Consider the following 24,076-nt stretch of genomic DNA (forward strand, 5'->3'; position numbering starts at 1 on the left):
TTTTTTTTTTTTTTTTGGTGTTGAACACGCCCTTTTATCAGTGCTATTTACCTAGTTGGGCATTTTATCAAGAATATAATTTTTCTCGATTCCCATTAAAGTAGTTATGAAGAACAAATCAAAACTTACTAGCAATTAATATTAAGTTTTAGAAAATTAGATGTGTAAAACGAAGTCGGTTAAAAAATAAGCATGTATATGAAATTCTTACATACAAAATACCTACTTAAGTATAAATAAATATCTATATAACAAAAATGTTATGTTATAAAATGCGAAACAAGATGAAGAAGAAAAAATAAGAAATATACCTATGTTATTTGCTTTGCAAATGGAACTTCAAAGAAAATATTTAAAAAATATATTTTTTTTATTGTGCTGAGAAATACATAAATAATAAAAGAGTATCTTTAAAACATAAATATGAATATAGGTACCTACATGGACATATCTTTAAATATGTTGTTACTCATCATTGTGAACACTTTTCAAATACAGCAGCTAAGGTTAAATATTAATTGAAATTATTACTATGAAAGCCCGTGTTAATAAAAAATTGTTGCATCCAGCAATTTTTTAAAATTCTTTTCGGAATTCTAGATAGGTTTTTGAAAATTTTCGTTCCAGGTCCATGAGGATTATCTGTCTTTAAAATAAAAATGAGCACATTATTGATTGATTGAAATGTTTTTCGAAGGATTTTTATACATACTGTTGTATTGTATGTCATAGGCGCCCATTCCGACATTATATTTTGTTTACTTGTTAATGTTTCAAATCAATATAATTTGAATTTTTATGACTTCGAAGATTTTGTCAGCTAACTTTTTGTAAAAATTCGCTTAAAAAAAAGAGTTTTATTCTATTGAAATTTACTTTTTACATATTTCTAATAAAATATTAGTGTGGGCGTCAAAATTAAAGGACTCGTAACATAGGTAGTATCAACAAATTTTATCCAGGACTTTAAAATTATCAAAGAAAATTTTAGACAAGATAATATTGTCTTTTGGAAAAATAAATAAATAAAACAAAATAAGATAAGGTTCCTAAAGTCGTTATGTTGACGAAAAATGCTTTTTGGACATTTTAACTAACCAAAACTTAAAAACAAAATATATAATAATGTCAACATAAACACCAACACCGAAAATTGTTATCACTAAAATATTAAATTTTGTCACAACTGAATTAGAAATAATTTCTATTTTTTTATTTATCGTAAAAGACATGTTTTTAATATATTAAAAATTCATATTTTTTCTTTATAAATATCCTCGATTTTAACTATTGAAATTTTTATATAATGAAAGATATGGAGTAATTTAGAGTCGTTAGTAATTTTAATATTTTGGTACAAATTTTTCTATTGTACTTGTACTAAAAAGGATAATCTAACATAATATATAAAAACTTGAATTTAGTACGATGTGTAGCTTTGTGAAAACATTCATTGTCCAGCAGTTAGTAAACAAACAAAATGATCGTGTATACTTACCAAAGAGGTCTATCCTATTCGAACAAGTCTAAACTTATTCTAAAATTTGATGCTATTTCCGACATTTTTTGCTTTCATTCGATACAATTAAAAAAAAGAATATAAAAATTATGGCGTTTGATTTTGTTGCAGTTTTTTATCTGAATTTCAATACGAAATTTGAAACAATTCCGGTGAATATGGTAGCTAAAATCATCAAGGTACCGAATATCGGGAAGTACCGTTATATGGGGTCTATACGAAGACGTGGACCTGCACAGACAATTTTCTGTCTTAGGCTGTAGCATTCATTTCAAACTTCAAATACCAAATTTTAAGAGTTCCGGTGAATAATGTCCTCCAATTCGATCGGAAGCTAGAGTGACTTCCACACACAGACAGACAGACGGACATCGCTATATATATATATATATATTTCGAGGTGTTACAAACGAAATGACAAACTTAATATACCCTCCATACTATGGTGGAGGGCATAAAAAAAATTGCCGCCAAATTGGTAGGAAATCAGAGTTTTTATACCCTACAACACTTTGTGTTGGGGGTATTATAAGTTTGATTGGGCCAGAATTTATGTAACACCTCGAAATATTGGTTTCCCATATAGGAAAGTATATATGGATCTTCCTAGCTCGCCGAGCTGAGTCGGTCTAGCTATGTATGTCCGTCCGTCCGTCTGTCCGTCTGTCCGTCTGTCCGTCTGTCCATGTTAATTTGTAATCACTCTACAGGTCGCAATTATGGCCCGATCTTCACGAAATTTAAAATGTAGGTGGGGTTAATGTCAGAATAGAACCCTATTTCTTTTGGAGATGATCGCCAAATGTTTAGGTGTTGAAATGGACCAAATACTGAAAAAATGTCGGATTTTGCAGTAGCTATACAGGTCGCAATTATAGACCAATCGACGCGGAATTTCGCATGTAGCTAGAGTTTAGGGCGGGGAAGAAGCCTACCAATTTGGGTGGTCATCGGATAATATTTAGCGGCTAAAATAGACCATATCTTTTTTGTTGAAAAAAATTGAAAATTTTTCATTAAACCGCGAATATTTTAAATTCCGGCGAAATCACAAAGCCATAACAAGGTTACTTCTGATCTTTACATTGATGTTAAGATCCAACAAATCGAATATATAGCAAAATATGTACGATATATATGTATATCAAAGAAGATATGCTTGAAAGATCTATTTTATGTCGAGAACGGCTGAACTGATTTCGACAGTTCTCATTAATTCAGAATGGCCTCTTGGCAGGAAACATAAAACGTCAAAAAAATCGCATAAAAATACCTCTCTAAAGATGAAAATATTGATTTTGTAAAATTTTATCATATTTTTTCAATTTTGTCATATTTTTGGCATATTTTCATTTTGAATTAAACATTTGGTAATATTTCTACAGCTAACAAAACTAAGTAGTTAGGATATCAGGATATCATATACAGATCGCATTTATGGCCCGATCCTTACGAAATTTTGCATGAGGATAGGATGAGGGTCAGAATAGAAGCCTACTCTTTTTGGAGATGATCGCCGTATATTTAGGGGTTGAAATGGACCAAAAACTGCAAAATTGTCAGCAGGTCGTAATTATCGCCCGTTCCTCACGCACATTTGAGTGGGGGTTACCGGACATTGCAAAAGCCAAGCAGTTTTGGATGGCCATCCAAAAATATTCAATGTTTGAAGGAGTTTGCCAACTTTTATAGACAAAATACGAAAATGTCCATTCCAGTGACTTTTTGGAGAATTCACAAATACAGGAAAGACGCACTTCTGACAATTTCGTTAACGCTGATTTCGTTGAAGAATATAGTCAAATGGCTGTATCTCATATAGATGTGTTTCAGTCAAAAACCAATAATAAATGTTAATCTTTTGCCACTTCTGAGAGATTATGGGTCTTTGGGAAATATTGGTTCCAGATCTAGGAAGACCATTTACGTGCAACATCTACCAATAAATTGGAAATGAGCAAATTAGTTTAAGTTGCTATTATTCGAAAATTAGAGAACGAAACCTGATGGTTTTCTTTTATTATTTGTCACAATATCTTGTGGAATTCTTTCGAGTATCTCGCCTATATAAACTGTATCGTTTATTGTAGTGTTGTAGGGTATTCAACGGTCGGCCCCGCTCGACTGTAGCCTTTGCTTACTTGTTTTTATTAATTTTTAAATAATTTCAAAACTAGTTATAACAATTATTAAATTTTTGCCTTAGATTAGATTTGGCTGTCTGTTATGAAAATAACTCTACCTGTTCAAGAGAAGCAGATTTTTTACAGGAAAACACAATTTCATTGTACGTTGTAGACTCATGCTTAGACAAAGTGTTGTAGTATCCGCCGAATTTTAGACTTTCTTTACAATGTTTTCATTATTTTATTTTTGTTTTATTTTAATGGTATCCTTTAAATAAATATCGATAAAGAGCTCAACTCGTACTAATGTTAAAAGTAAATATATTTAATGCATTTAAGGAGCACAAACAAAACAAACAACATTAAATGTACTTGAAACCAAACAGAAGAAAGATATTTGTACAATGCTCCACACTGCTGCTCGCACTTAACAACATATGTAGCAATTCCCAACACTTATTTTTTTGTGAGCTGAAAATGATGCTGTATAGAAAATCTAGTAAAAAGGGATTCATCCTCTAAAATAATTTCCAACATTTCGTGTTTTATGAAAAACGTAATAAAATAGATGTTATTTGTTGCTAGGATAAGCGTTCAGTGTTAAAGTACACTTTCCCTTTAAAAAAAAAACACTTTGTCAAAGTTAGTTTTCTGTCTTCATCCCTCCCCTAAGATTTTCTTTGAAGGCTAGAGTTCCAGTTTGTGGCCAAAATTGTCCCTAGAAATATTCAAATTGTATTTGGCGCCAACAAGTGTCTCTCTCGATTAATCCTTCTCTCGTCCATCGACTAGATGCAGTCCAGTCAGTTCCCCCCATCGACTCAAAACTAAATAAATGAGAAATGTATTCAGGTTAACACCCACTTACAAATATTGAAAATGTATGAAATTTATTTACAAAAATCTCACTTTTCCTAAATTCTCAAGAATTCCGTGGCCTTTTCTCCTTCTCAACGAGGATACAAACCGACTCGAGTTACCATAAATCATCTCTTCAAGCAGGCATAACATCTAAGGATATTTATATCTTCATCGAGAGGATACATTCTTGAAGAGGGTAATATGATCTAGATATGAGCACACTTTCAACGATATGCTCATCATGACAATTAGCACTCTAGATCTCAATGAATAAAATGCTTACTGTGGAAATCGTCATTGAGTGCCCAAGAGCAACATGTGTGTCACTTGCCGCGATAGAATATTGCGGCGGTATTTGTTTGTTTCGAAAATTAGCTCTAAACCACAATACGTAGAAATACATGTTTACATATGTTTTTAGTATTTTTAGCTATTTTTTAAAACGACAGATAGCATATTCAGCGAAATGGTCAAAAATTATTATTTTTTTTCTTGTGGTAAAAATAAATAAAATAATAATTTAAAATATAAATAAAAAAATATATAAACAAGTAAGCAAAGGCTACAGTCGAGCGGGGCCGACCGTTGAATACCCTACAACACTACAATAAACGATACAGTTTATATAGGCGAGATACTCGAAAGAATTCCACAAGATATTGTGACAAATAATAAAAGAAAACCATCAGGTTTCGTTCTCTAATTTTCGAATAATAGCAACTTAAACTAATTTGCTCATTTCCAATTTATTGGTAGATGTTGCACGTAAATGGTCTTCCTAGATCTGGAACCAATATTTCCCAAAGACCCATAATCTCTCAGAAGTGGCAAAAGATTAACATTTATTATTGGTTTTTGACTGAAACACATCTATATGAGATACAGCCATTTGACTATATTCTTCAACGAAATCAGCGTTAACGAAATTGTCAGAAGTGCGTCTTTCCTGTATTTGTGAATTCTCCAAAAAGTCACTGGAATGGACATTTTCGTATTTTGTCTATAAAAGTTGGCAAACTCCTTCAAACATTGAATATTTTTGGATGGCCATCCAAAACTGCTTGGCTTTTGCAATGTCCGGTAACCCCCATTCAAATGTGCGTGAGGAACGGGCGATAATTACGACCTGCTGACAATTTTGCAGTTTTTGGTCCATTTCAACCCCTAAATATACGGCGATCATCTCCAAAAAGAGTAGGCTTCTATTCTGACCCTCATCCTATCCTCATGCAAAATTTCGTAAGGATCGGGCCATAAATGCGATCTGTATATGATATCCTGATATCCTAACTACTTAGTTTTGTTAGCTGTAGAAATATTACCAAATGTTTAATTCAAAATGAAAATATGCCAAAAATATGACAAAATTGAAAAAATATGATAAAATTTTACAAAATCAATATTTTCATCTTTAGAGAGGTATTTTTATGCGATTTTTTTTTGACGTTTTATGTTTCCTGCCAAGAGGCCATTCTGAATTAATGAGAACTGTCGAAATCAGTTCAGCCGTTCTCGACATAAAATAGATCTTTCAAGCATATCTTCTTTGATATACATATATATCGTACATATTTTGCTATATATTCGATTTGTTGGATCTTAACATCAATGTAAAGATCAGAAGTAACCTTGTTATGGCTTTGTGATTTCGCCGGAATTTAAAATATTCGCGGTTTAATGAAAAATTTTCAATTTTTTTCAACAAAAAAGATATGGTCTATTTTAGCCGCTAAATATTATCCGATGACCACCCGCCCTAAACTCTAGCTACATGCGAAATTCCGCGTCGATTGGTCTATAATTGCGACCTGTATAGCTACTGCAAAATCCGACATTTTTTCAGTATTTGGTCCATTTCAACACCTAAACATTTGGCGATCATCTCCAAAAGAAATAGGGTTCTATTCTGACATTAACCCCACCTACATTTTAAATTTCGTGAAGATCGGGCCATAATTGCGACCTGTAGAGTGATTACAAATTAACATGGACAGACGGACAGACGGACGGACGGACATACATAGCTAGACCGACTCAGCTCGGCGAGCTAGGAAGATCCATATATACTTTCCTATATGGGAAACCAATATTTCGAGGTGTTACATAAATTCTGGCCCAATCAAACTTATAATACCCCCAACACAAAGTGTTGTAGGGTATAAAAACAAGAATGTAATAAATAAATAAACAATATGTATCTATAAATAAAAATAAATACATTTATTTAATTATTCGAGTAAATAAATAAACAAAAAAATTAATTAATAAATAATTCAATTATTAAAATAGTAAATCAATAATATAAAAAAAACAAATAAATGGGCCAATCCAGACGGATCGACTCAGCTCGGCGGGATAGGAAAATAAATATGTAACATCTCATGCCTTGGACCAGTATTTCGAGGTGTTACAAAGTTTCTGACCCATCAAACATTAGAAACAACCAAGAAAGAATTTGAATTACATTTGCTTAATTTTTCCAAAATCTTACTTTGAACAACAACTCTGTCAATCTAAAATCTACGATGTAAAAGAAAATATTAATTGGGGTTCCAATATTACCCTACAACACTACAGGGTGCGATAAAAAAAACTGCAACAAAGTCAAACGCCATATTTTTTTTTATTGTATAGAATAAAAGCAGAAAATGTTGGAAATAGCTTCAAATCTTAGAATAAATTTAGATTTTGGGACGAATTGTGGCTTTCAAACGGCCAATGAAACCGTCACGCGCTGCCCGAATGTTGCTCTGATCGACAGACACTTGGCATTTTTTAGTGCTAACCTTGCTTTCCAAAATACTCCAGTCACAATAGTCTAGCGGATTGGTATCCGGAGATTTTGGTGGCCATTGTGCGCTGGAAATGAAGCAAGGAACCTCATTTTGTAACCATTCTTGGGTGGCGCGTGCTAAATGCGATGGTGCTGATGTCCAAGGTCTTCAGAATATTTTGTCGATAATATTCGCCACCTATTCTGATGCCACGGTGGATTAATACGAGCGGAGACCGACCATCGGCTGTTATGGCGCCACTACCATCACCATGGCCGGCGCTTGAGTTCTGGTGGCCAACCGAAGCCATTTTCAGCTGACCTCTTTGGCAAGTAAACTCGATCATTCTGAACATTCGTTTTCTCATCGGAGAAAACCAAATTCGGCAATTCACCACTTTCGGCCAAGCGAAGCCGATATGTTCAGCTCACGAGCTATTTTTCGGCCACTGCGATGAGGGTTTCGATCGCTTCTTTACTTTTCGAACCATTTCTGCTCATGTTGCTGCATTCTTCCGTCCACTTCCTTGACGTCGGGCTACGCTACCAGTATCACGGTAGCGAGCGATTGTACGAGACACAAAAGATTTATTCACATTTGAATGCTGGAGTGCTCTAACGATAGCCACTTGTGGTTTTTGCAGCCAAATATAAAGAAATCACATATCACGCTTGAATTCCATAACTTTTTTTCTGGAAAATTATCACCTAAATGCTTTTGTACGCTTGTAAACAATATAATGAGCTGTCACTGGAATAATTTAAACAGCTGCCGGACGAGTGGTTTAGAAATGATAGCAGTCTGAAGTTGGTTGCAGTTTTTCATCTCCCCCTGTATGTGTTGGGTTTATTATATGTTTGAATAGGCCAAATAATTTGTAATACCCCGAATTATTGGTCCAAGACGTAGCATATTATATATTGATCTTCATATCTCGGCGAGCATAGTCGATCTAGCTACGTGTGACCGCCCGTCCGTCTGTCCATGTTAATTGTAATCACGCTACAAGTCAACCTTCATAAAATATTGCATGGACGATCGATCCGTAGCGTGATTGCAATTAACATGCGGCTAAGTTCAGTATAGAAGCCTATTTTTTTTTGAGATGACCGCAAAATATTTTGGTGTTGAAATGAACCAAAAACAGAACATATATATAAACCAATCGACTCGGAATTTTGCATAGTGCTTACGTTTAGGACTGGGCAGAAGCCAATTTGGATAATCATAGAATAATATTTAGCGGATAAAATAAACCATAACTTTGGATTTTGACAATTCTCTCTCTCTCTCTCTCTCTCTCTCTCTCTTGGCAGAAAACATTCTAGAAAAATCGCATAAAATAATGCTAAAAATGTGAATATTTTTCTGTAATATTTTTTTGTTATTTTCTGTTATTTTTTTTTTTTTTTTTTTTTTGGTATGAGATTTCTCAATTTGGCTTTCAATATTAAATTGTATTATATTAAATTGTTTAGTGGAAAATGTCCTAATATTTTTTCACCATACTATATGTTATATCCAGGTGGCAAAAATTGTCAAATTTTTACGAAATTTTGCATTGGGTTAGAATAAAAGCATCTTGTTTTGGAAGATGTTCGAAAAATATTTACGTTTTAAAATGGATCATAAACTTAAAAATTGTCTAAATTTTGTAGAAATTGAATTTTTTTTTTTTGAGTAAGAGTTTAGGACAGCGCCGAAGTCTAGTATTTTTGATCGTCATCAGCTACTATTTAGCTATTTAAATGGACCACAATTTGGTGTGAAAAATACCAAAATGAACGAAATCACAAATTCATTGAAATCGCTCCTCTTCGGTCAAAATCCAAGATAACATTTTTGCAGGACTATGTGACATTATTTCAAAAATGAAATGAAAATAAAATGTTTAATATGCATGAAAAAAAAATTAATGTAGAATTTATGTTCTTTACGAAAAAGCGTATTAGGTATTTCACAAAGTAGGAACATCTGCTTCGTAAAGAAAATCTTTAATTCGGGCCGACTTTATGATATCCTACACCACTTGACATATTTAGTAGAGCTTCATATAACAAATAAAACTTTTTATTGAGAATTTGTGAGAATTAAATCATACCAACTATGATTACAGTGAGATAAGTATCCTCCTCTGAATCAATTTCAACTAAATTTGCCGAGACATTTGTGCCTGCACAATTAACTTGAAATCGAATAAAGATATATATGGGAGCCATATCCAAATATGAACCGATCTCGATAAAATTTGGCATAGGTATTTCTGAGCTGTATTTGATATATGTCCCCAAATATCATTATTGTAGAGTTCATATTACGGCTTGGTCGTATGTGCAAAATTTTATACCATTTGGGCTGATATTACACGTTTGGTGCACAATAAAAGGCAAATGGGACCAAGAAATGATTTGTGCGAAATTTCATCTGGATCAGGCAAGAAATGCGACCTGTACTTTGTTTACAAAAATACATGGACAGACGAACGGACATGCAGAAATCGACTCAGAATGCGATTCTATACCCACACCAGCTTGTTGTGTAGGGCATAAAAATTGCTCCTAGATCTATGATGATTATCCGAAAAGAAAAGAAATTATGTTCATCATTTGCTTTTAAATGTGGTTTTTTGAGCTAGATAGAACTTTAAATTGTAAGAAAAAAAAAAAAAACACAAAAAAATACATTTTGATGAAACTTTTTTTATTTGTTTCAGTATACTCTGACAAATCATCATGAATAGACTCACGCTTGAACAACGCTTCGAAATTATCCAAATTTACTTTGAAAATCAGCCTCTAGAGCAGTTGGCAGTTGCCCGTTGTTTTATCGCAAAATTATGTTCAGCGATGAGGCGCATTTTTGGCTTAACGGGTTTGTTAATAAGCAAAATTGCCTCATATGGAGTGAGACCAATCCACAAGAGACCCTACAGACTCCATTACATCCAGGAAAATACACCATATGGTGCGGTTTTCACGCTGGTGGCATCATCGGACCTTATTTCTTCAAAAATGAGGCCTGAGCTCGCGTTACTGTCAATGGAGATCGTTACCGCACCATGATCAATGATTTTTTGTCTACAAATATGGATGACATTGATCCGGAGGAGATGTGGTTTCAACAGGATGGCGCTACGTGCCATACGGCGAACGCAACCATCGACTTATTGAAATAAAAATTTGGCGATAAGTTGATTTCGAGAAGTGGACCTGTCAATTCACCTCCTACGTCGTGCGATTTGACAACCTCGGTTATTCCCTGTGGGGCTACGTGAAGTCACTGGTTTATGCTGATAAACCAGCAGCAATTGACGCCTTGGAGGCCAGCATTGTTCGTTTTATTCGTGACATAGGGCCAGCAGTGCTCGAAAAATTGGTCAAAAATTGGACGTCCAGAATGCACTTCGTCAAGAACAGCCGCGGTGCCCATATGCCCGAAATCATTTTCAAATATTAATGTCACGTATTCATCTTTCGAATAAAAAACAAGTAAGCAAAGGCTACAGTCGAGCGGGGCCGACCGTTGAATACCCTACAACACTACAATAAACGATACAGTTTATATAGGCGAGATACTCGAAAGAATTCCACAAGATATTGTGACAAATAATAAAAGAAAACCATCAGGTTTCGTTCTCTAATTTTCGAATAATAGCAACTTAAACTAATTTGCTCATTTCCAATTTATTGGTAGATGTTGCACGTAAATGGTCTTCCTAGATCTGGAACCAATATTTCCCAAAGACCCATAATCTCTCAGAAGTGGCAAAAGATTAACATTTATTATTGGTTTTTGACTGAAACACATCTATATGAGATACAGCCATTTGACTATATTCTTCAACGAAATCAGCGTTAACGAAATTGTCAGAAGTGCGTCTTTCCTGTATTTGTGAATTCTCCAAAAAGTCACTGGAATGGACATTTTCGTATTTTGTCTATAAAAGTTGGCAAACTCCTTCAAACATTGAATATTTTTGGATGGCCATCCAAAACTGCTTGGCTTTTGCAATGTCCGGTAACCCCCACTCAAATGTGCGTGAGGAACGGGCGATAATTACGACCTGCTGACAATTTTGCAGTTTTTGGTCCATTTCAACCCCTAAATATACGGCGATCATCTCCAAAAAGAGTAGGCTTCTATTCTGACCCTCATCCTATCCTCATGCAAAATTTCGTAAGGATCGGGCCATAAATGCGATCTGTATATGATATCCTGATATCCTAACTACTTAGTTTTGTTAGCTGTAGAAATATTACCAAATGTTTAATTCAAAATGAAAATATGCCAAAAATATGACAAAATTGAAAAAATATGATAAAATTTTACAAAATCAATATTTTCATCTTTAGAGAGGTATTTTTATGCGATTTTTTTTGACGTTTTATGTTTCCTGCCAAGAGGCCATTCTGAATTAATGAGAACTGTCGAAATCAGTTCAGCCGTTCTCGACATAAAATAGATCTTTCAAGCATATCTTCTTTGATATACATATATATCGTACATATTTTGCTATATATTCGATTTGTTGGATCTTAACATCAATGTAAAGATCAGAAGTAACCTTGTTATGGCTTTGTGATTTCGCCGGAATTTAAAATATTCGCGGTTTAATGAAAAATTTTCAATTTTTTTCAACAAAAAAGATATGGTCTATTTTAGCCGCTAAATATTATCCGATGACCACCCAAATTGGTAGGCTTCTTCCCCGCCCTAAACTCTAGCTACATGCGAAATTCCGCGTCGATTGGTCTATAATTGCGACCTGTATAGCTACTGCAAAATCCGACATTTTTTCAGTATTTGGTCCATTTCAACACCTAAACATTTGGCGATCATCTCCAAAAGAAATAGGGTTCTATTCTGACATTAACCCCACCTACATTTTAAATTTCGTGAAGATCGGGCCATAATTGCGACCTGTAGAGTGATTACAAATTAACATGGACAGACGGACAGACGGACAGACGGACAGACGGACGGACGGACATACATAGCTAGACCGACTCAGCTCGGCGAGCTAGGAAGATCCATATATACTTTCCTATATGGGAAACCAATATTTCGAGGTGTTACATAAATTCTGGCCCAATCAAACTTATAATACCCCCAACACAAAGTGTTGTAGGGTATAAAAATGTTGATTAAAATATAATTTTTTGTGTTATTTTTTACAATTACAATTTTTTTTAACACCCTTTATTATGTAGTAGATATGGGGGAATTCTTGCATTCATCGTAGTCAAGAGTGTTTCAGGTCTGCAGAAACTTTGCCGCAAATTGTAGGTTATCAAATAGTCTGCACTATAAACTTGATTGGGTTATGGCGAAATTTAATTTTAATTAAATAGTCGGGTGCTGCCGACTATATGATAGCAGACGTTGAACGCTTATAAGGGGAATTTGTGTAAATGTACGTTCGTTATTGAAATGCGTATCTAGAAAAGATCATAAAGTTATGATCGGATGGAACTAATATATTGCAACGATGTCTCTATCTGTATCGATTTCCACAAAATTTGACAAAGTTGTTTTTATGATAGATGAAATCTCTCATACCAAATATCATTGCTGTATATTTTTGCATTACGGTTTTGTGAAGGTTTTAATATCAAATCGCATGGAACATATATGTTCCACTTATTATGATAATAGTCTCCATATTCATAATATAAGTATTTGCTGGAAAAAATATAAATAAAACTAACACTTTTCCCGTTTAAGACTCAAATTATAAACATGAATTTAACTTTTCTTATTTGGTACACTGTACAACATTTTCACACAACACCTATGGTGTGCGTAAATTGTGTATGTATATAGATAGATATGCCCAAAATGATATCCAGGTGACATGAAACAACACTTAAGCTACTCACATGTATGTACATGCATGTGTACGTTCAACATCCCGTAAGTAAAAGTCCCGTAACGTAACAAATATCAGTAGCGCATTGCAATTCGTGTGTCTGCTCTGTTCTATAAAATGCGCACGTTTGTCGTGTGTTTATATCACAAATGCTATTTGCTATTATCTATCTGTTTGACTGTCTGTCCGTCTGCCTGACTGCCTGCGTATAATATTCAAATGCGACGACGACATTAATTGAAAACTACTGAAACCGTACCATAGAGGCGAGAGGTAACTTGTGAAAGACATAATTTTAAAGGAAATGCCTATTTTTGAAATGACTGCTTTAAGCTTCAAGCTAAAATGAAAGAAGAAATGACATTCTAATGAGACTTTTCATTCTCATAGGTTCAGTATATCGTACGACTAGACATGTTTCTAATACCCCAGACGCTGTGTTAGAATTAAGTGCGTAATTGAAACCATGGAAAGGTAGGCAATGTATTTACGCACTTTTATGGTGGCCTCCATTTTCTAAATTGGGAGGTATTTGAATAACATTGGTTTATTGCATTAAAAATGTTTAATTGACGAAAAATACCTAATTTGAGTTCATAAGAAATTATATCATTAAAAAAAGGTTTCACTATTTCGTTGATTTTTTACGTCCTCTTTGAGAAGTCAAATATTATTCAGGGCATAATTTCTGATCTTAGTAAGGTAATAAGGAACTAAGCTACACTTATTTTAAAAATCGGTACTTTTTGTTTAATCTAAGCGTTTTGTCATTTCTGAATACTGTTCCATCCTCACAAATCGAAGCTTTTGATGTGGAAATGGCAAATTGTCTAGTTAATGAAATGTGCCCAGTGCATTGCACTTCACTTAAGAAGGGGACACCAGAAATTGTATTGAATTATTCCAGCGCTTCCCTAGTAAAATGCAAAATTTTTAAAAATTTTCAATCATAACTTTATACAACGTACTAATTTTCAGCTACACCAGTTCGATAACACTTTATTCATATTCAAGTTTTTCCCTTATTGAATAGGATAATCAAAAAATTATAACCCTTGCACCACAACCTACTCTAAACTGTTCCTTTTGAAGTTTACGATGAGCATATTAGTTAAACACTAACACAATGGTTCCACATCCAATTGTTCTGGCCAAACTTATTTCAACATATTTTCATAATAGAAATTGGACAGCACCATATCAAGATCATAGAAACCAACAGAGGCCTCAATATCAAATTTCATGATTCAATCCCTATTCATTCACTGAGCGACAAATTTAGTACTATTTTGTACTTTACGCATTCCCAAATCCGCCTTATTCTGTCAAAACTATATACCAACACTGACCACCATATAAAAGTTCAGCATTTCAGCTCTATCCGAATACCCAATCTCAGATGTATACTACTCAAGTCCAAAACTCCCTCCTTCTCTTCACTTTAGTGGTCTCCATACCAAAGTTCACAAATTCACCTCTATCCCAAAACCCAACGCCACATTTCGTGTCATTACGCATTTCCAAAACCACCTCCTACTATTAACTACAGATACCCACAGTGGGATCCAAATGTAATTTTGGGATTTTTAACTCTATCGCTTCACCCAATACCATTTATAGTAGCATTTAGTGCCTTTCTTACATTTAGTTTACGCATGTTGAAAACCATTTTTTTCTCTCCACCCAAGACACCAACATTGACCTCGATGTCAAATTGCAGTATTACGTCTCTATTCCAACACCCAACGGCAAATTTTATGGCATTTTACACCTTTGGTACTTTAATAGTACGAATTTCCAAAACCACCTCTTTCTCTCAACTACAGACACCAACAGCGACATCCATATCAAATTTCAGGATTTTTGCTCTTTGACTTCAACCAATATCAAATTTAGTAGCATCTAGTTCTTTTCGTACAGTTCGAGTACGCATTTCAAAAACTATCTCCATACCTCAACATCAGATACCAACCTTAATATCAAATTTCGGGATTTCAGACCGATAATTCCCTCCATTGCCAAATTTAGTACAATTATACCATTTAGTACAAATATAAGACAGATTTCCAAAAATACTTACCTACCCGAATACAAACTATCAAAATTCCAGCTTCATCCTAAAACAAATATAGTGCCAATTAGTACATTTCGTACATCTAGTAGACATTTCCAAAACAGCCTTCATATATAACAAGTAAACAAAGACTATAGTTATATGGGGCCGACCATGTGATACCCTACAACACTACAATATGTGTTGTAGTCCAAATCCCTTTTGGAAGATTTCGCTTTTAAACTTATGTCATAGAGCATTGACGGAAAAAAGCTAGATCGACTCAGTTCGGCGAGATAGGAAGACCCATATATACTTTCCTATGTGGGAATAAATATTTCAATTTTTTTTGCCCAATCAAACTTATAATACCCCCAACACATAGTGTTGTAGGCCTTTTACACGCCTAGGCACCAAGACAGACTCTCGTGAAAAATTTTAAGGTTCTAGCTGTAGCCGTTTCGTCTGAGCGTTGATTCTAGATCAGTCAGTCAGTTATTTCACTACTCTTTTATATATATATATAATTTTTGACAGTTTCTGTCTGCAGATATATGTACATGAATTACTATACAATTCCTCAATTTTTTAATAGAATATTTTTTACCTTCAAACATGACCAAAACCTGCACACCCTAATACATATGTATGTTTGCATACATTTTCCTGCCACCGTCTTTGCAATTTTAATAAAACTATTTTTGTAATTGTACTTAGAAAACTATAACAATAACTATAACACACACAGCCATTGTCGTAACTCGTAAAAGGATTTAATGCAAATTATTTTCTAAAGAAAATTAGTTCTTGTTAAAAGTGTATTGTTGTTTTGGGAATATCTTATGCTAGTGGCGGAGTGAGACTAAAAAGTTAGCTTGACATTGCATTTGCTTACTTGTTATATCTTTTATGTTGAGTGTTATTTAAAATTGCTGAATTTGTTTTTTCGTTGAATAAATATTTTGGAAAATTTTAAAGGAAATTAAGAGTCTTTTCTATTTTATATATATTGTTTTTTTTTTTTTTTGAGAATTTAATAAAAGAATAATGAAAGGTACTTAATTGTAGTGATGCTAGATTGGAGATTTTTTAATCATGTTTGTGAGAAAGAGCGAGAGAGAGAAATAGGGTTGAGCTGTAACACGTTTTATAATTTTTTTTTGTGATATTATGAGAGGTTCGACCAACTTCCGTTCACTTCGATGAGTTTCAAATATATCCTCCATATTATGGTGAAGGGTATAAAAATATCAATATTGTTATTTTTTCGTTTTCCTAACCGAATAAACTCTTATGTAGTAATTAAGGTTCCCAATGAGCTGAATAGTTCTTATCAGTTATATGTCAAAATAAGTCTTGGTTAAGCTAACTTTTCAAATTTCGACAAAATTTAATTATCAGTTTTTTAATTCATAGTGGCTGAACTTTCACGTCTTGGAGTCTAAATGACATCTTGATATCTTCACTAAAAATCTATAAGGCTTCGTAGAAGTTTTATAGATCAATTTTATTTATTTTCAACCGAAGTTATATGGTTCAATGGTCCAAAAACCTTCTACGAAAAATTATTCAATAAAAGTTAACTAACTGCTACAGCTTTCAGCACTATCAATGATGTTAATAAAATATTTTATCCCTTATTAGCATTGTGCTAATTTGAGTTTTTGGCCATCGCAATGGCTGTAACCAGTAAGGAAAGATCAAAAGTCGGGCGAGCTCACTATATGATACTCCACAACACTAAACGCGTTTAGCAGAGCTTTATAAATATAAAGTTTATATTGGGAATATATATTAGTAGATCATACCAACTATGTACCAAATAATATTGCTGTACAGTGAATAATATGGCTTCGATAAGAATTATATTAAACAAGTAAAAAGCAGTAAGTTCGGTCGGGCCGATCTTTTTGCAAATTTCAAAAACAAAAAAAAAAAAATTAAATTCGTTAAAAATTCTGTTAAAATCTTGAATTTGAAATAATTTCGGTGAATAATGTAGCTAAAAACATCAAAATACCGAATATCGGGAGGTACCGTTATATGGGGCCTATACGAAGACGTGCACTTGCACAGACAATTTTCTGTCATAGGCTGTAGCATCCGAAAAGAACTTTAAATAGCAAATTTGAAACAATTCCGGTGAATGATGTCGCTAAAATCATGAAAGGACCGAATATCGAGAGGTACCGTTATATGGGGGCTATACGAAGACGTGTACATGCACAGACAATTTTCTTTCATAGGCTGTAGCATCCGTAACGAATTTTAAATAACAAATTTGAAACAATTCCGGTGAATATTGTCGCTAAAATCATCAAAAGACCGAATATCGGGAGGTATGGTTGTATGGGGGCTACAAAAAAACGTGGACCTACATGACCCATTTACGAACTTAACCTGCCTACTGGCAAAATAAACATGTCTGCCAAATTTTAGCCTTCTATCTCGATTCGTTCGAAAGATAGCGTGATTACAACAGACAGACAGACGGACAGACAGGAGGGTATAAAAATATTTATTACAGCAATATATATACCGGACCGAATTTCACCAAATGATAAAATTCCGCAGAATATGAAAAAGTCTATTCGAATTGGACTGATATTACATATGTGGTGAGCAATAACCATAAACCGGATGACGATGTATATCGAAGCAATATAAAAATCTGAACCGATTTTCTCGATAAAATTTGCCAGAGGTATTATCGAGCGGTATCTGATGCCCGGTATAAAATATCATTGTTGTGGAGTGCATATTACACGTGTGAGGGGCTTTAACGCCAAATCGTATGAAACATATGTATGGGAGATATATTCACTACATCTGAACCGATTTTCACCACTTTGAAGTACTTGTTTCTAGGATGAATTCAGTCGGAATTGCCAAAATTCAGTCCATTTGGTGTACAATAAATCCGATGTCGGATAAACATATATATGAGAGCTATATCCCAATCTGATCAGATTTTGACAAAATTTTAAAAACTTATTTCTGAGCGGTATTTGCGATGTGATACCACGGATTTTTGTTTGGGAGTGCATATTACGCATGTGAGGGGCTTTAACACCAAACTGGATACAACATATATATTGAAGCTATAGCTATATCTGAACCGATTTTCACCAGATTTGAAGTACTTGTGTCATTTGGTGCACAATGAACCTGATGTCGGATAAACATATAAGTGGGAGCTATATGCTATTTGATCCGATTTTGACAAATAAACCTGATATCGGATAAACATATATATAAGAGCTATATCTTAATCTGATCCGATCTCGATAAAATTTTACAGAGGTATTTTTGAGCTACATAAATTATTTGGTAACATGTTTTATTCTTGTGGAGTGCATTTGAGGGACTTAAAACCCCAAATCGGATGAAACATATATATGGGAGCTATAGCTATATCTGAACCAGTTTTCTCCAAATTTAATGTTCTTTATTCTAGACTGTATTCGGTTGGATGTTCAGGTTCAGGTCATTTGGACAGATATTGGCTATTTGGTGCACAATTAACCCGAAATCGCTTAAAGGTATATATGGGAGCTATATCTATATTAGAACCGATTCTCACCAATCCAAAAAATATTGTTTGGATACTTTCATATCAATTGGATAATAAATGCGACCTTCATTTTGTTCACAAAAATACATGGACAGACGGACAGACTGACATGCATAAATCGACTCAGAATGTCGTTCTATGAAGGTATTCAAAAGTAACTGTGGGTCTATCTCGTTTCCTTCTCCATGTTACAAACAAATGCACAAAGACATAAAACCTTCAGAACTGCAATTAATAATTTATTTTGTATTTGATTGAAGACTCTTAAATGTTTTCTGATATTTTAATTGCAACAAATTTAAACTTAAAACGTTATTCATTTAAATTTTGTTATAATGTTGTGAGCACAGTGTTTGATAAAAAAAATTGCGCTTTTAAAACCCGGCATCCGATTATTGCCTCAATCCACTTTACGTTCTTCTCTTTGAAGTGTATCTTAAAAATATAAACAATGTCACAAATTCTATTCCATTTCCGTTCATTATTGAAGAACAAACAAAGAATACCACAAGACACGTACAGGATCTTTTAAGAATGCCGACATCAATATTGAATGTAGAAAAACACACAAACAAAACAACAACGACATCAAAAGTGATAATTATTGGTAGAAAAATAAAAGAAAAGAAACAATATTATGACAATAATTAATAATCATGGTGATTGGAAAATTATGATTTTTTTTCCTCCAAGGTGGGTTGTCATCAAAACAAATAAGCGGTGTGATGAATGATGTGAGGAATGGGAAAAAATGGACCCAAATAAATGTTCGTTACAGAACCGCTGCAACCTAAATGAAGGTCTTATCGGAAACGTCTAAATATGATTGGAATCAAAGATTGTTTAAAGAGATTTTTTGTGTTTGCATTTCTTTTGATTCTATATTTGGCGAGAATCAATGGCACGACTTTTACTATTTCTCCTCTATACTTCTATTGGGCCAAGAAAAACAAACAAAGAGAATGACAACATCTAGTCCAGAATATTGACGGAATAAGCATTGTTTAACTGGAAAGTTTTATTTGTTTACGATTGTAGCGTTCGTTTACACACACAACAACAATAACAATAAATAAAATCAATTGTTGGTAATAATAATATTGGTAATGAGACCCCATCAACAAATCGGCTCACTTTGTCGGCTTGGTATTGATTGTGGCTAATTTAATGTGCTGCACAGTGGTTTGAAATGCATCGGTGATAAAATATATCCATCTTGTTGTGGTTTGTATTATTTCGCAGAAGGCCTCGATTTTAAGAAATCACAATTTCAAGAAGAAATCAGAAAGTGGAGATCGTCTCAATGAGCTTCATGCGTGGGCCACTACTTCGGAACCTACTCCATAAAAGGTCAACAAGTCAAAATATATTTTAAACAAGTTAAAAAGCAGTAAGTTCGGCCGGGCCGAACTTTTAATACCCTCCACCATTTGCAACGAATTTGGAAATTTTTAAAAAATAAAATCCTTAAAAAATTCTGTTAAAATTTTAAAAATACCGAATATAGCCGTTATATTGGAGTCTATACGACGTGGACATACATAGGCACTATTTGTCATGAGCCATTACCATATTCAAATTCGAAACTTGAAATAAACGGTGAATAATGTAGCTAAAATCATCAAAATATCGTATATAAGGAGGTGCCGTTAAATTGGAGCTGTGCGAAGACCTGGACCAGCATAGACAATTTTCTGTCACAGGCTGTAGCATCTATTACGAACTTCAAATACCACATCTCAACAATTTCGGTGGGTATTGTACCAAAAATCGTCAAAATACCGAATATAGGGAGGTACTGATATATGGGGCCTATACGAAGACCTGGACCCGCACAGACAATTTTCTGTCTTAGAGTGTAGTATCCATTTTGAACTTCAAATACCAAATTTGAAACCATTCCCGTGAATAATGTCGCTAAAATCATCAAAATACCGAATATAGGGAGGTACCGTTATATGGGGGCTATATGAAAACGTGGACCTACATGGCCCATTTACGAACTGCCTACTGGAAAAATAAACATCTCAATTCATTCGAAAGATAGCGTGATTACAACAGACAGACAGACGGACAGACAGACAGACGGACAGACGGACATCGCTAAATCGACTTAGAATTTTACGCTGATCAAGGATATATATACTTTGTTGGGTCTGATATGAGTATTCCGAGGATATACAAACGGAATGACAATGTTAATATACCCTCCATAGTATGGTGGAGGGTATAAAAATCGTCTTTCTTCCAAGAGGATATTAAAAGTTCGACCCGGCCGAACCTAATTTTTTAATATTTTTTTCGGTTGTCATCGTTGCGGCTTGAACTCACAATTACAAATTACTTGGTAATGCGGAAAATAAAATATTTGTACGTTTTTTATACAACTCTTGAATTTTAACTTTTTTCCTATCCAAAATATAAACAATTTTTATGAAGAGACATCAGACAGACATTACCTAACTCTATATCTTATAGCTAGGAAAGGTTGCTTTAACCACAGTCCTAACAACTAACTGCTTGGCTGAATACCCAGATACATGCCACTCCAGTGCGTGTGGCACGTTTTACGGCCACCTCTTTGGCGTGTGTGTGCTTTTTGTTCAACGAAAGAATCCATGCCCGATATCTATTTCATTCGCTTGTTGCCTCTAATGTTTGGTGGGTCGGCACAGCGAGTGATTGTGTATTGAAAATTAATTGTTTCAATACTTACAACGTATGCATTTGTTCAAATTGAAATAATTGTATATTTTAGTTGGTTTTGCTTGGGTGTAGCGTAAACGCTTGGCGCTCTGATGTATGTGTATCGAAGTATCGGAGTGTATGCTTTGCTTTAATTGAGAAGTTTGATTTTTCACTTAAACTAGTGATTAGAGCTTTTTTTTGTGCAGTGCGTTTTTTTAGTTCGTGCCTCAGCTGTTGCTTTTGTGGAGGGGCCGAGGCAATTAATTTGTTGTTTCGGTTATTCCATCGTGGTCGGCAACAAAGTAAATTTAATTTTAAACTCATTAATTTTTCAATACATGATAACACCGTTTTTCGTGAAAGGCAAACGCGACTAAGAACTCCCATTACACAGAAGCCGAATCGAAATGGTCACATGCCATGAAACGCATTTTGTTTATCAATTAAGGTGGTAAAAAACCAGAAGTAAGTATTGACACTAAACGTGCTTATACGGATTATATATGTCAGTTTGGGGTTTCTTCGTAGATTTTGTATACATTTTAATTTAAATGAACTGAAATTTGACATCTGGTGTCCCTTATGGATACCTGATGCCCTTTCAGATTAATGTTAATGTGTGTTCACAATTTGAAATAGCTTCCGTAGAACCCTACCCCCGAATTTACTTCTTTGAAGAGTTTTTAACGTGTGTTTTCAACCTATTTTGTTGAAATTTAACTTTCTTGTTTGGGATAGGATAACGAATTGGTGTGCCAAAAAGTGTGAACATTAAAATTTATTGTGCTCAGGTTATTGATTTTTCTCAATGCTTGGGACCACTATGCACTGCGGTACAGGGTATTATGTGTTTCTGCATTTGTTTGTAGAAAGCAAAAGTAAACGAGATAGATCCAGAGTTCCGTTTGATGATCATCATAGAATCACATTCTGAGTCGATTTATGCAGATGCATGCTTCATCCACTCCATAAAAATGATATTTGATACCCCTATCAGATACAGTCTAGCAACAACCTTTTTGATTTGTATTTAGCTTCCATGTATGTCATCGTCCGATTTTAATTGTATTGTGAACCAAATATGTTATATTAGCCCCAATAGCATGCACTTTGGTACATGCCAACGAATTTAGCCTAGAAGGAAGTATGTAAAACTTTTTGAAAAATCGATCCGATTTGAAAAATCCATCCGTTTTGACATTAAAATCCCCCATAATCATAATATTCACTTAATCACAATAATATTTGGTATAAGATATCAGATGTAGCTCACAAATTCCTCGTAATAGGTTAGGAACTGAATATACCTCTCATATACTCTTTTTATCCGATTTCAGATTTACTGTGCACCAAATGATTAATATCAGCCAAAATTGAGTGAATTTCGACACATCCAAACAAATTCGGCCTAGAAGCAAGTACTTTAAATTTGATAAAAATCGGGCCAGAAATGGCTATTACACCCATCCGATTTGGTGTTAAAAGATGTCTCTAAAATTATTAAAATACCGAATATCGGCTAGAACAGTTATAAAATCCATGCAGTTTGAATTGATATTAACAATTTGGTGCAGAATAAAACTGAAATCGGCGGTATTTTTGAGCTATATTTAATATCTGGTACAAAATATCTTTTTTGTGGAATGCACACAAAATTTTGCAAGGGGGTAGGATTTGGATTAGAACATAAGCCTATTGTTTTAGAAGATCTTCGCAAAATATATAGGTTTAAAATAGACTAAAAACCTAAAAATGGTCTACATTTTGCTGTCGCCCTGAAGTAAGGACCTACATTTTTTATGAGGGTAGAGTTTTGAACAGTGCTGAAGCCTAACATTTTGGATGATCATCGGAATATATTTAGCTTGTGAAATTGACACAATTTTGTGGGAAAATGCAAAAAAAGACGGAATCACAAATACATGGAAGACGGACTTCTGACATGAAACTGATTTCGTTAACAAATATATCTAAATATCGGAGATACAAGAAATTATATAAAATAATCTAAATTTTCAAATATTGTTTTGAATACCCGACATAGAGCTAGAGCTAGTGTTACGAAGATTTGCATGACTTCGTGGTTTCAAAAACCAAGATAAAACTTTTGCAGGAATGTTTAAAATTTTTTCAGGAATGAAATAAAAATGTATTTTATTGGAAAATATTGGTTCCAGATCTATGGTGATTATTTAAAAGAGAGGCGATTAGTATCAATAGTTGTTTTAATTAAGGGAATCTTTATTCTAGGCAAAAGGGTTTAAAGTTCCAAAGTCGGGCCCGCCCGAATATAGCCTTTTTCCACTTGTTTTTATTTAAATCTTATTATATGTATCATAATAATATTTCCCATACCATATACCGTATACCGATATATTGTTCCATGATTTCGCAAATGTCATTTTCTAAAAATATTTGCCCTGATTTACCTACTTAACACAGATCTTTGATAAGTCACGATTGCCACCATTGACCACTCTATTAGACCGAAAGTCATTTGCCAGAAAAATTCTATTGATCTCCCTTCTTCGATTCTTTCGTTACACTAATTCTAAAAACACATATACACAGTAACATTTAACGAAGAGGGTTACCCCCTAAATTGCTCTCTA

The sequence above is a fragment of the Musca domestica genome, unplaced genomic scaffold (genome assembly GCF_030504385.1).
Source record: "Musca domestica strain aabys unplaced genomic scaffold, Musca_domestica.polishedcontigs.V.1.1 29, whole genome shotgun sequence".
NCBI classification, from domain to species: Eukaryota; Metazoa; Arthropoda; class Insecta; order Diptera; family Muscidae; genus Musca; species Musca domestica.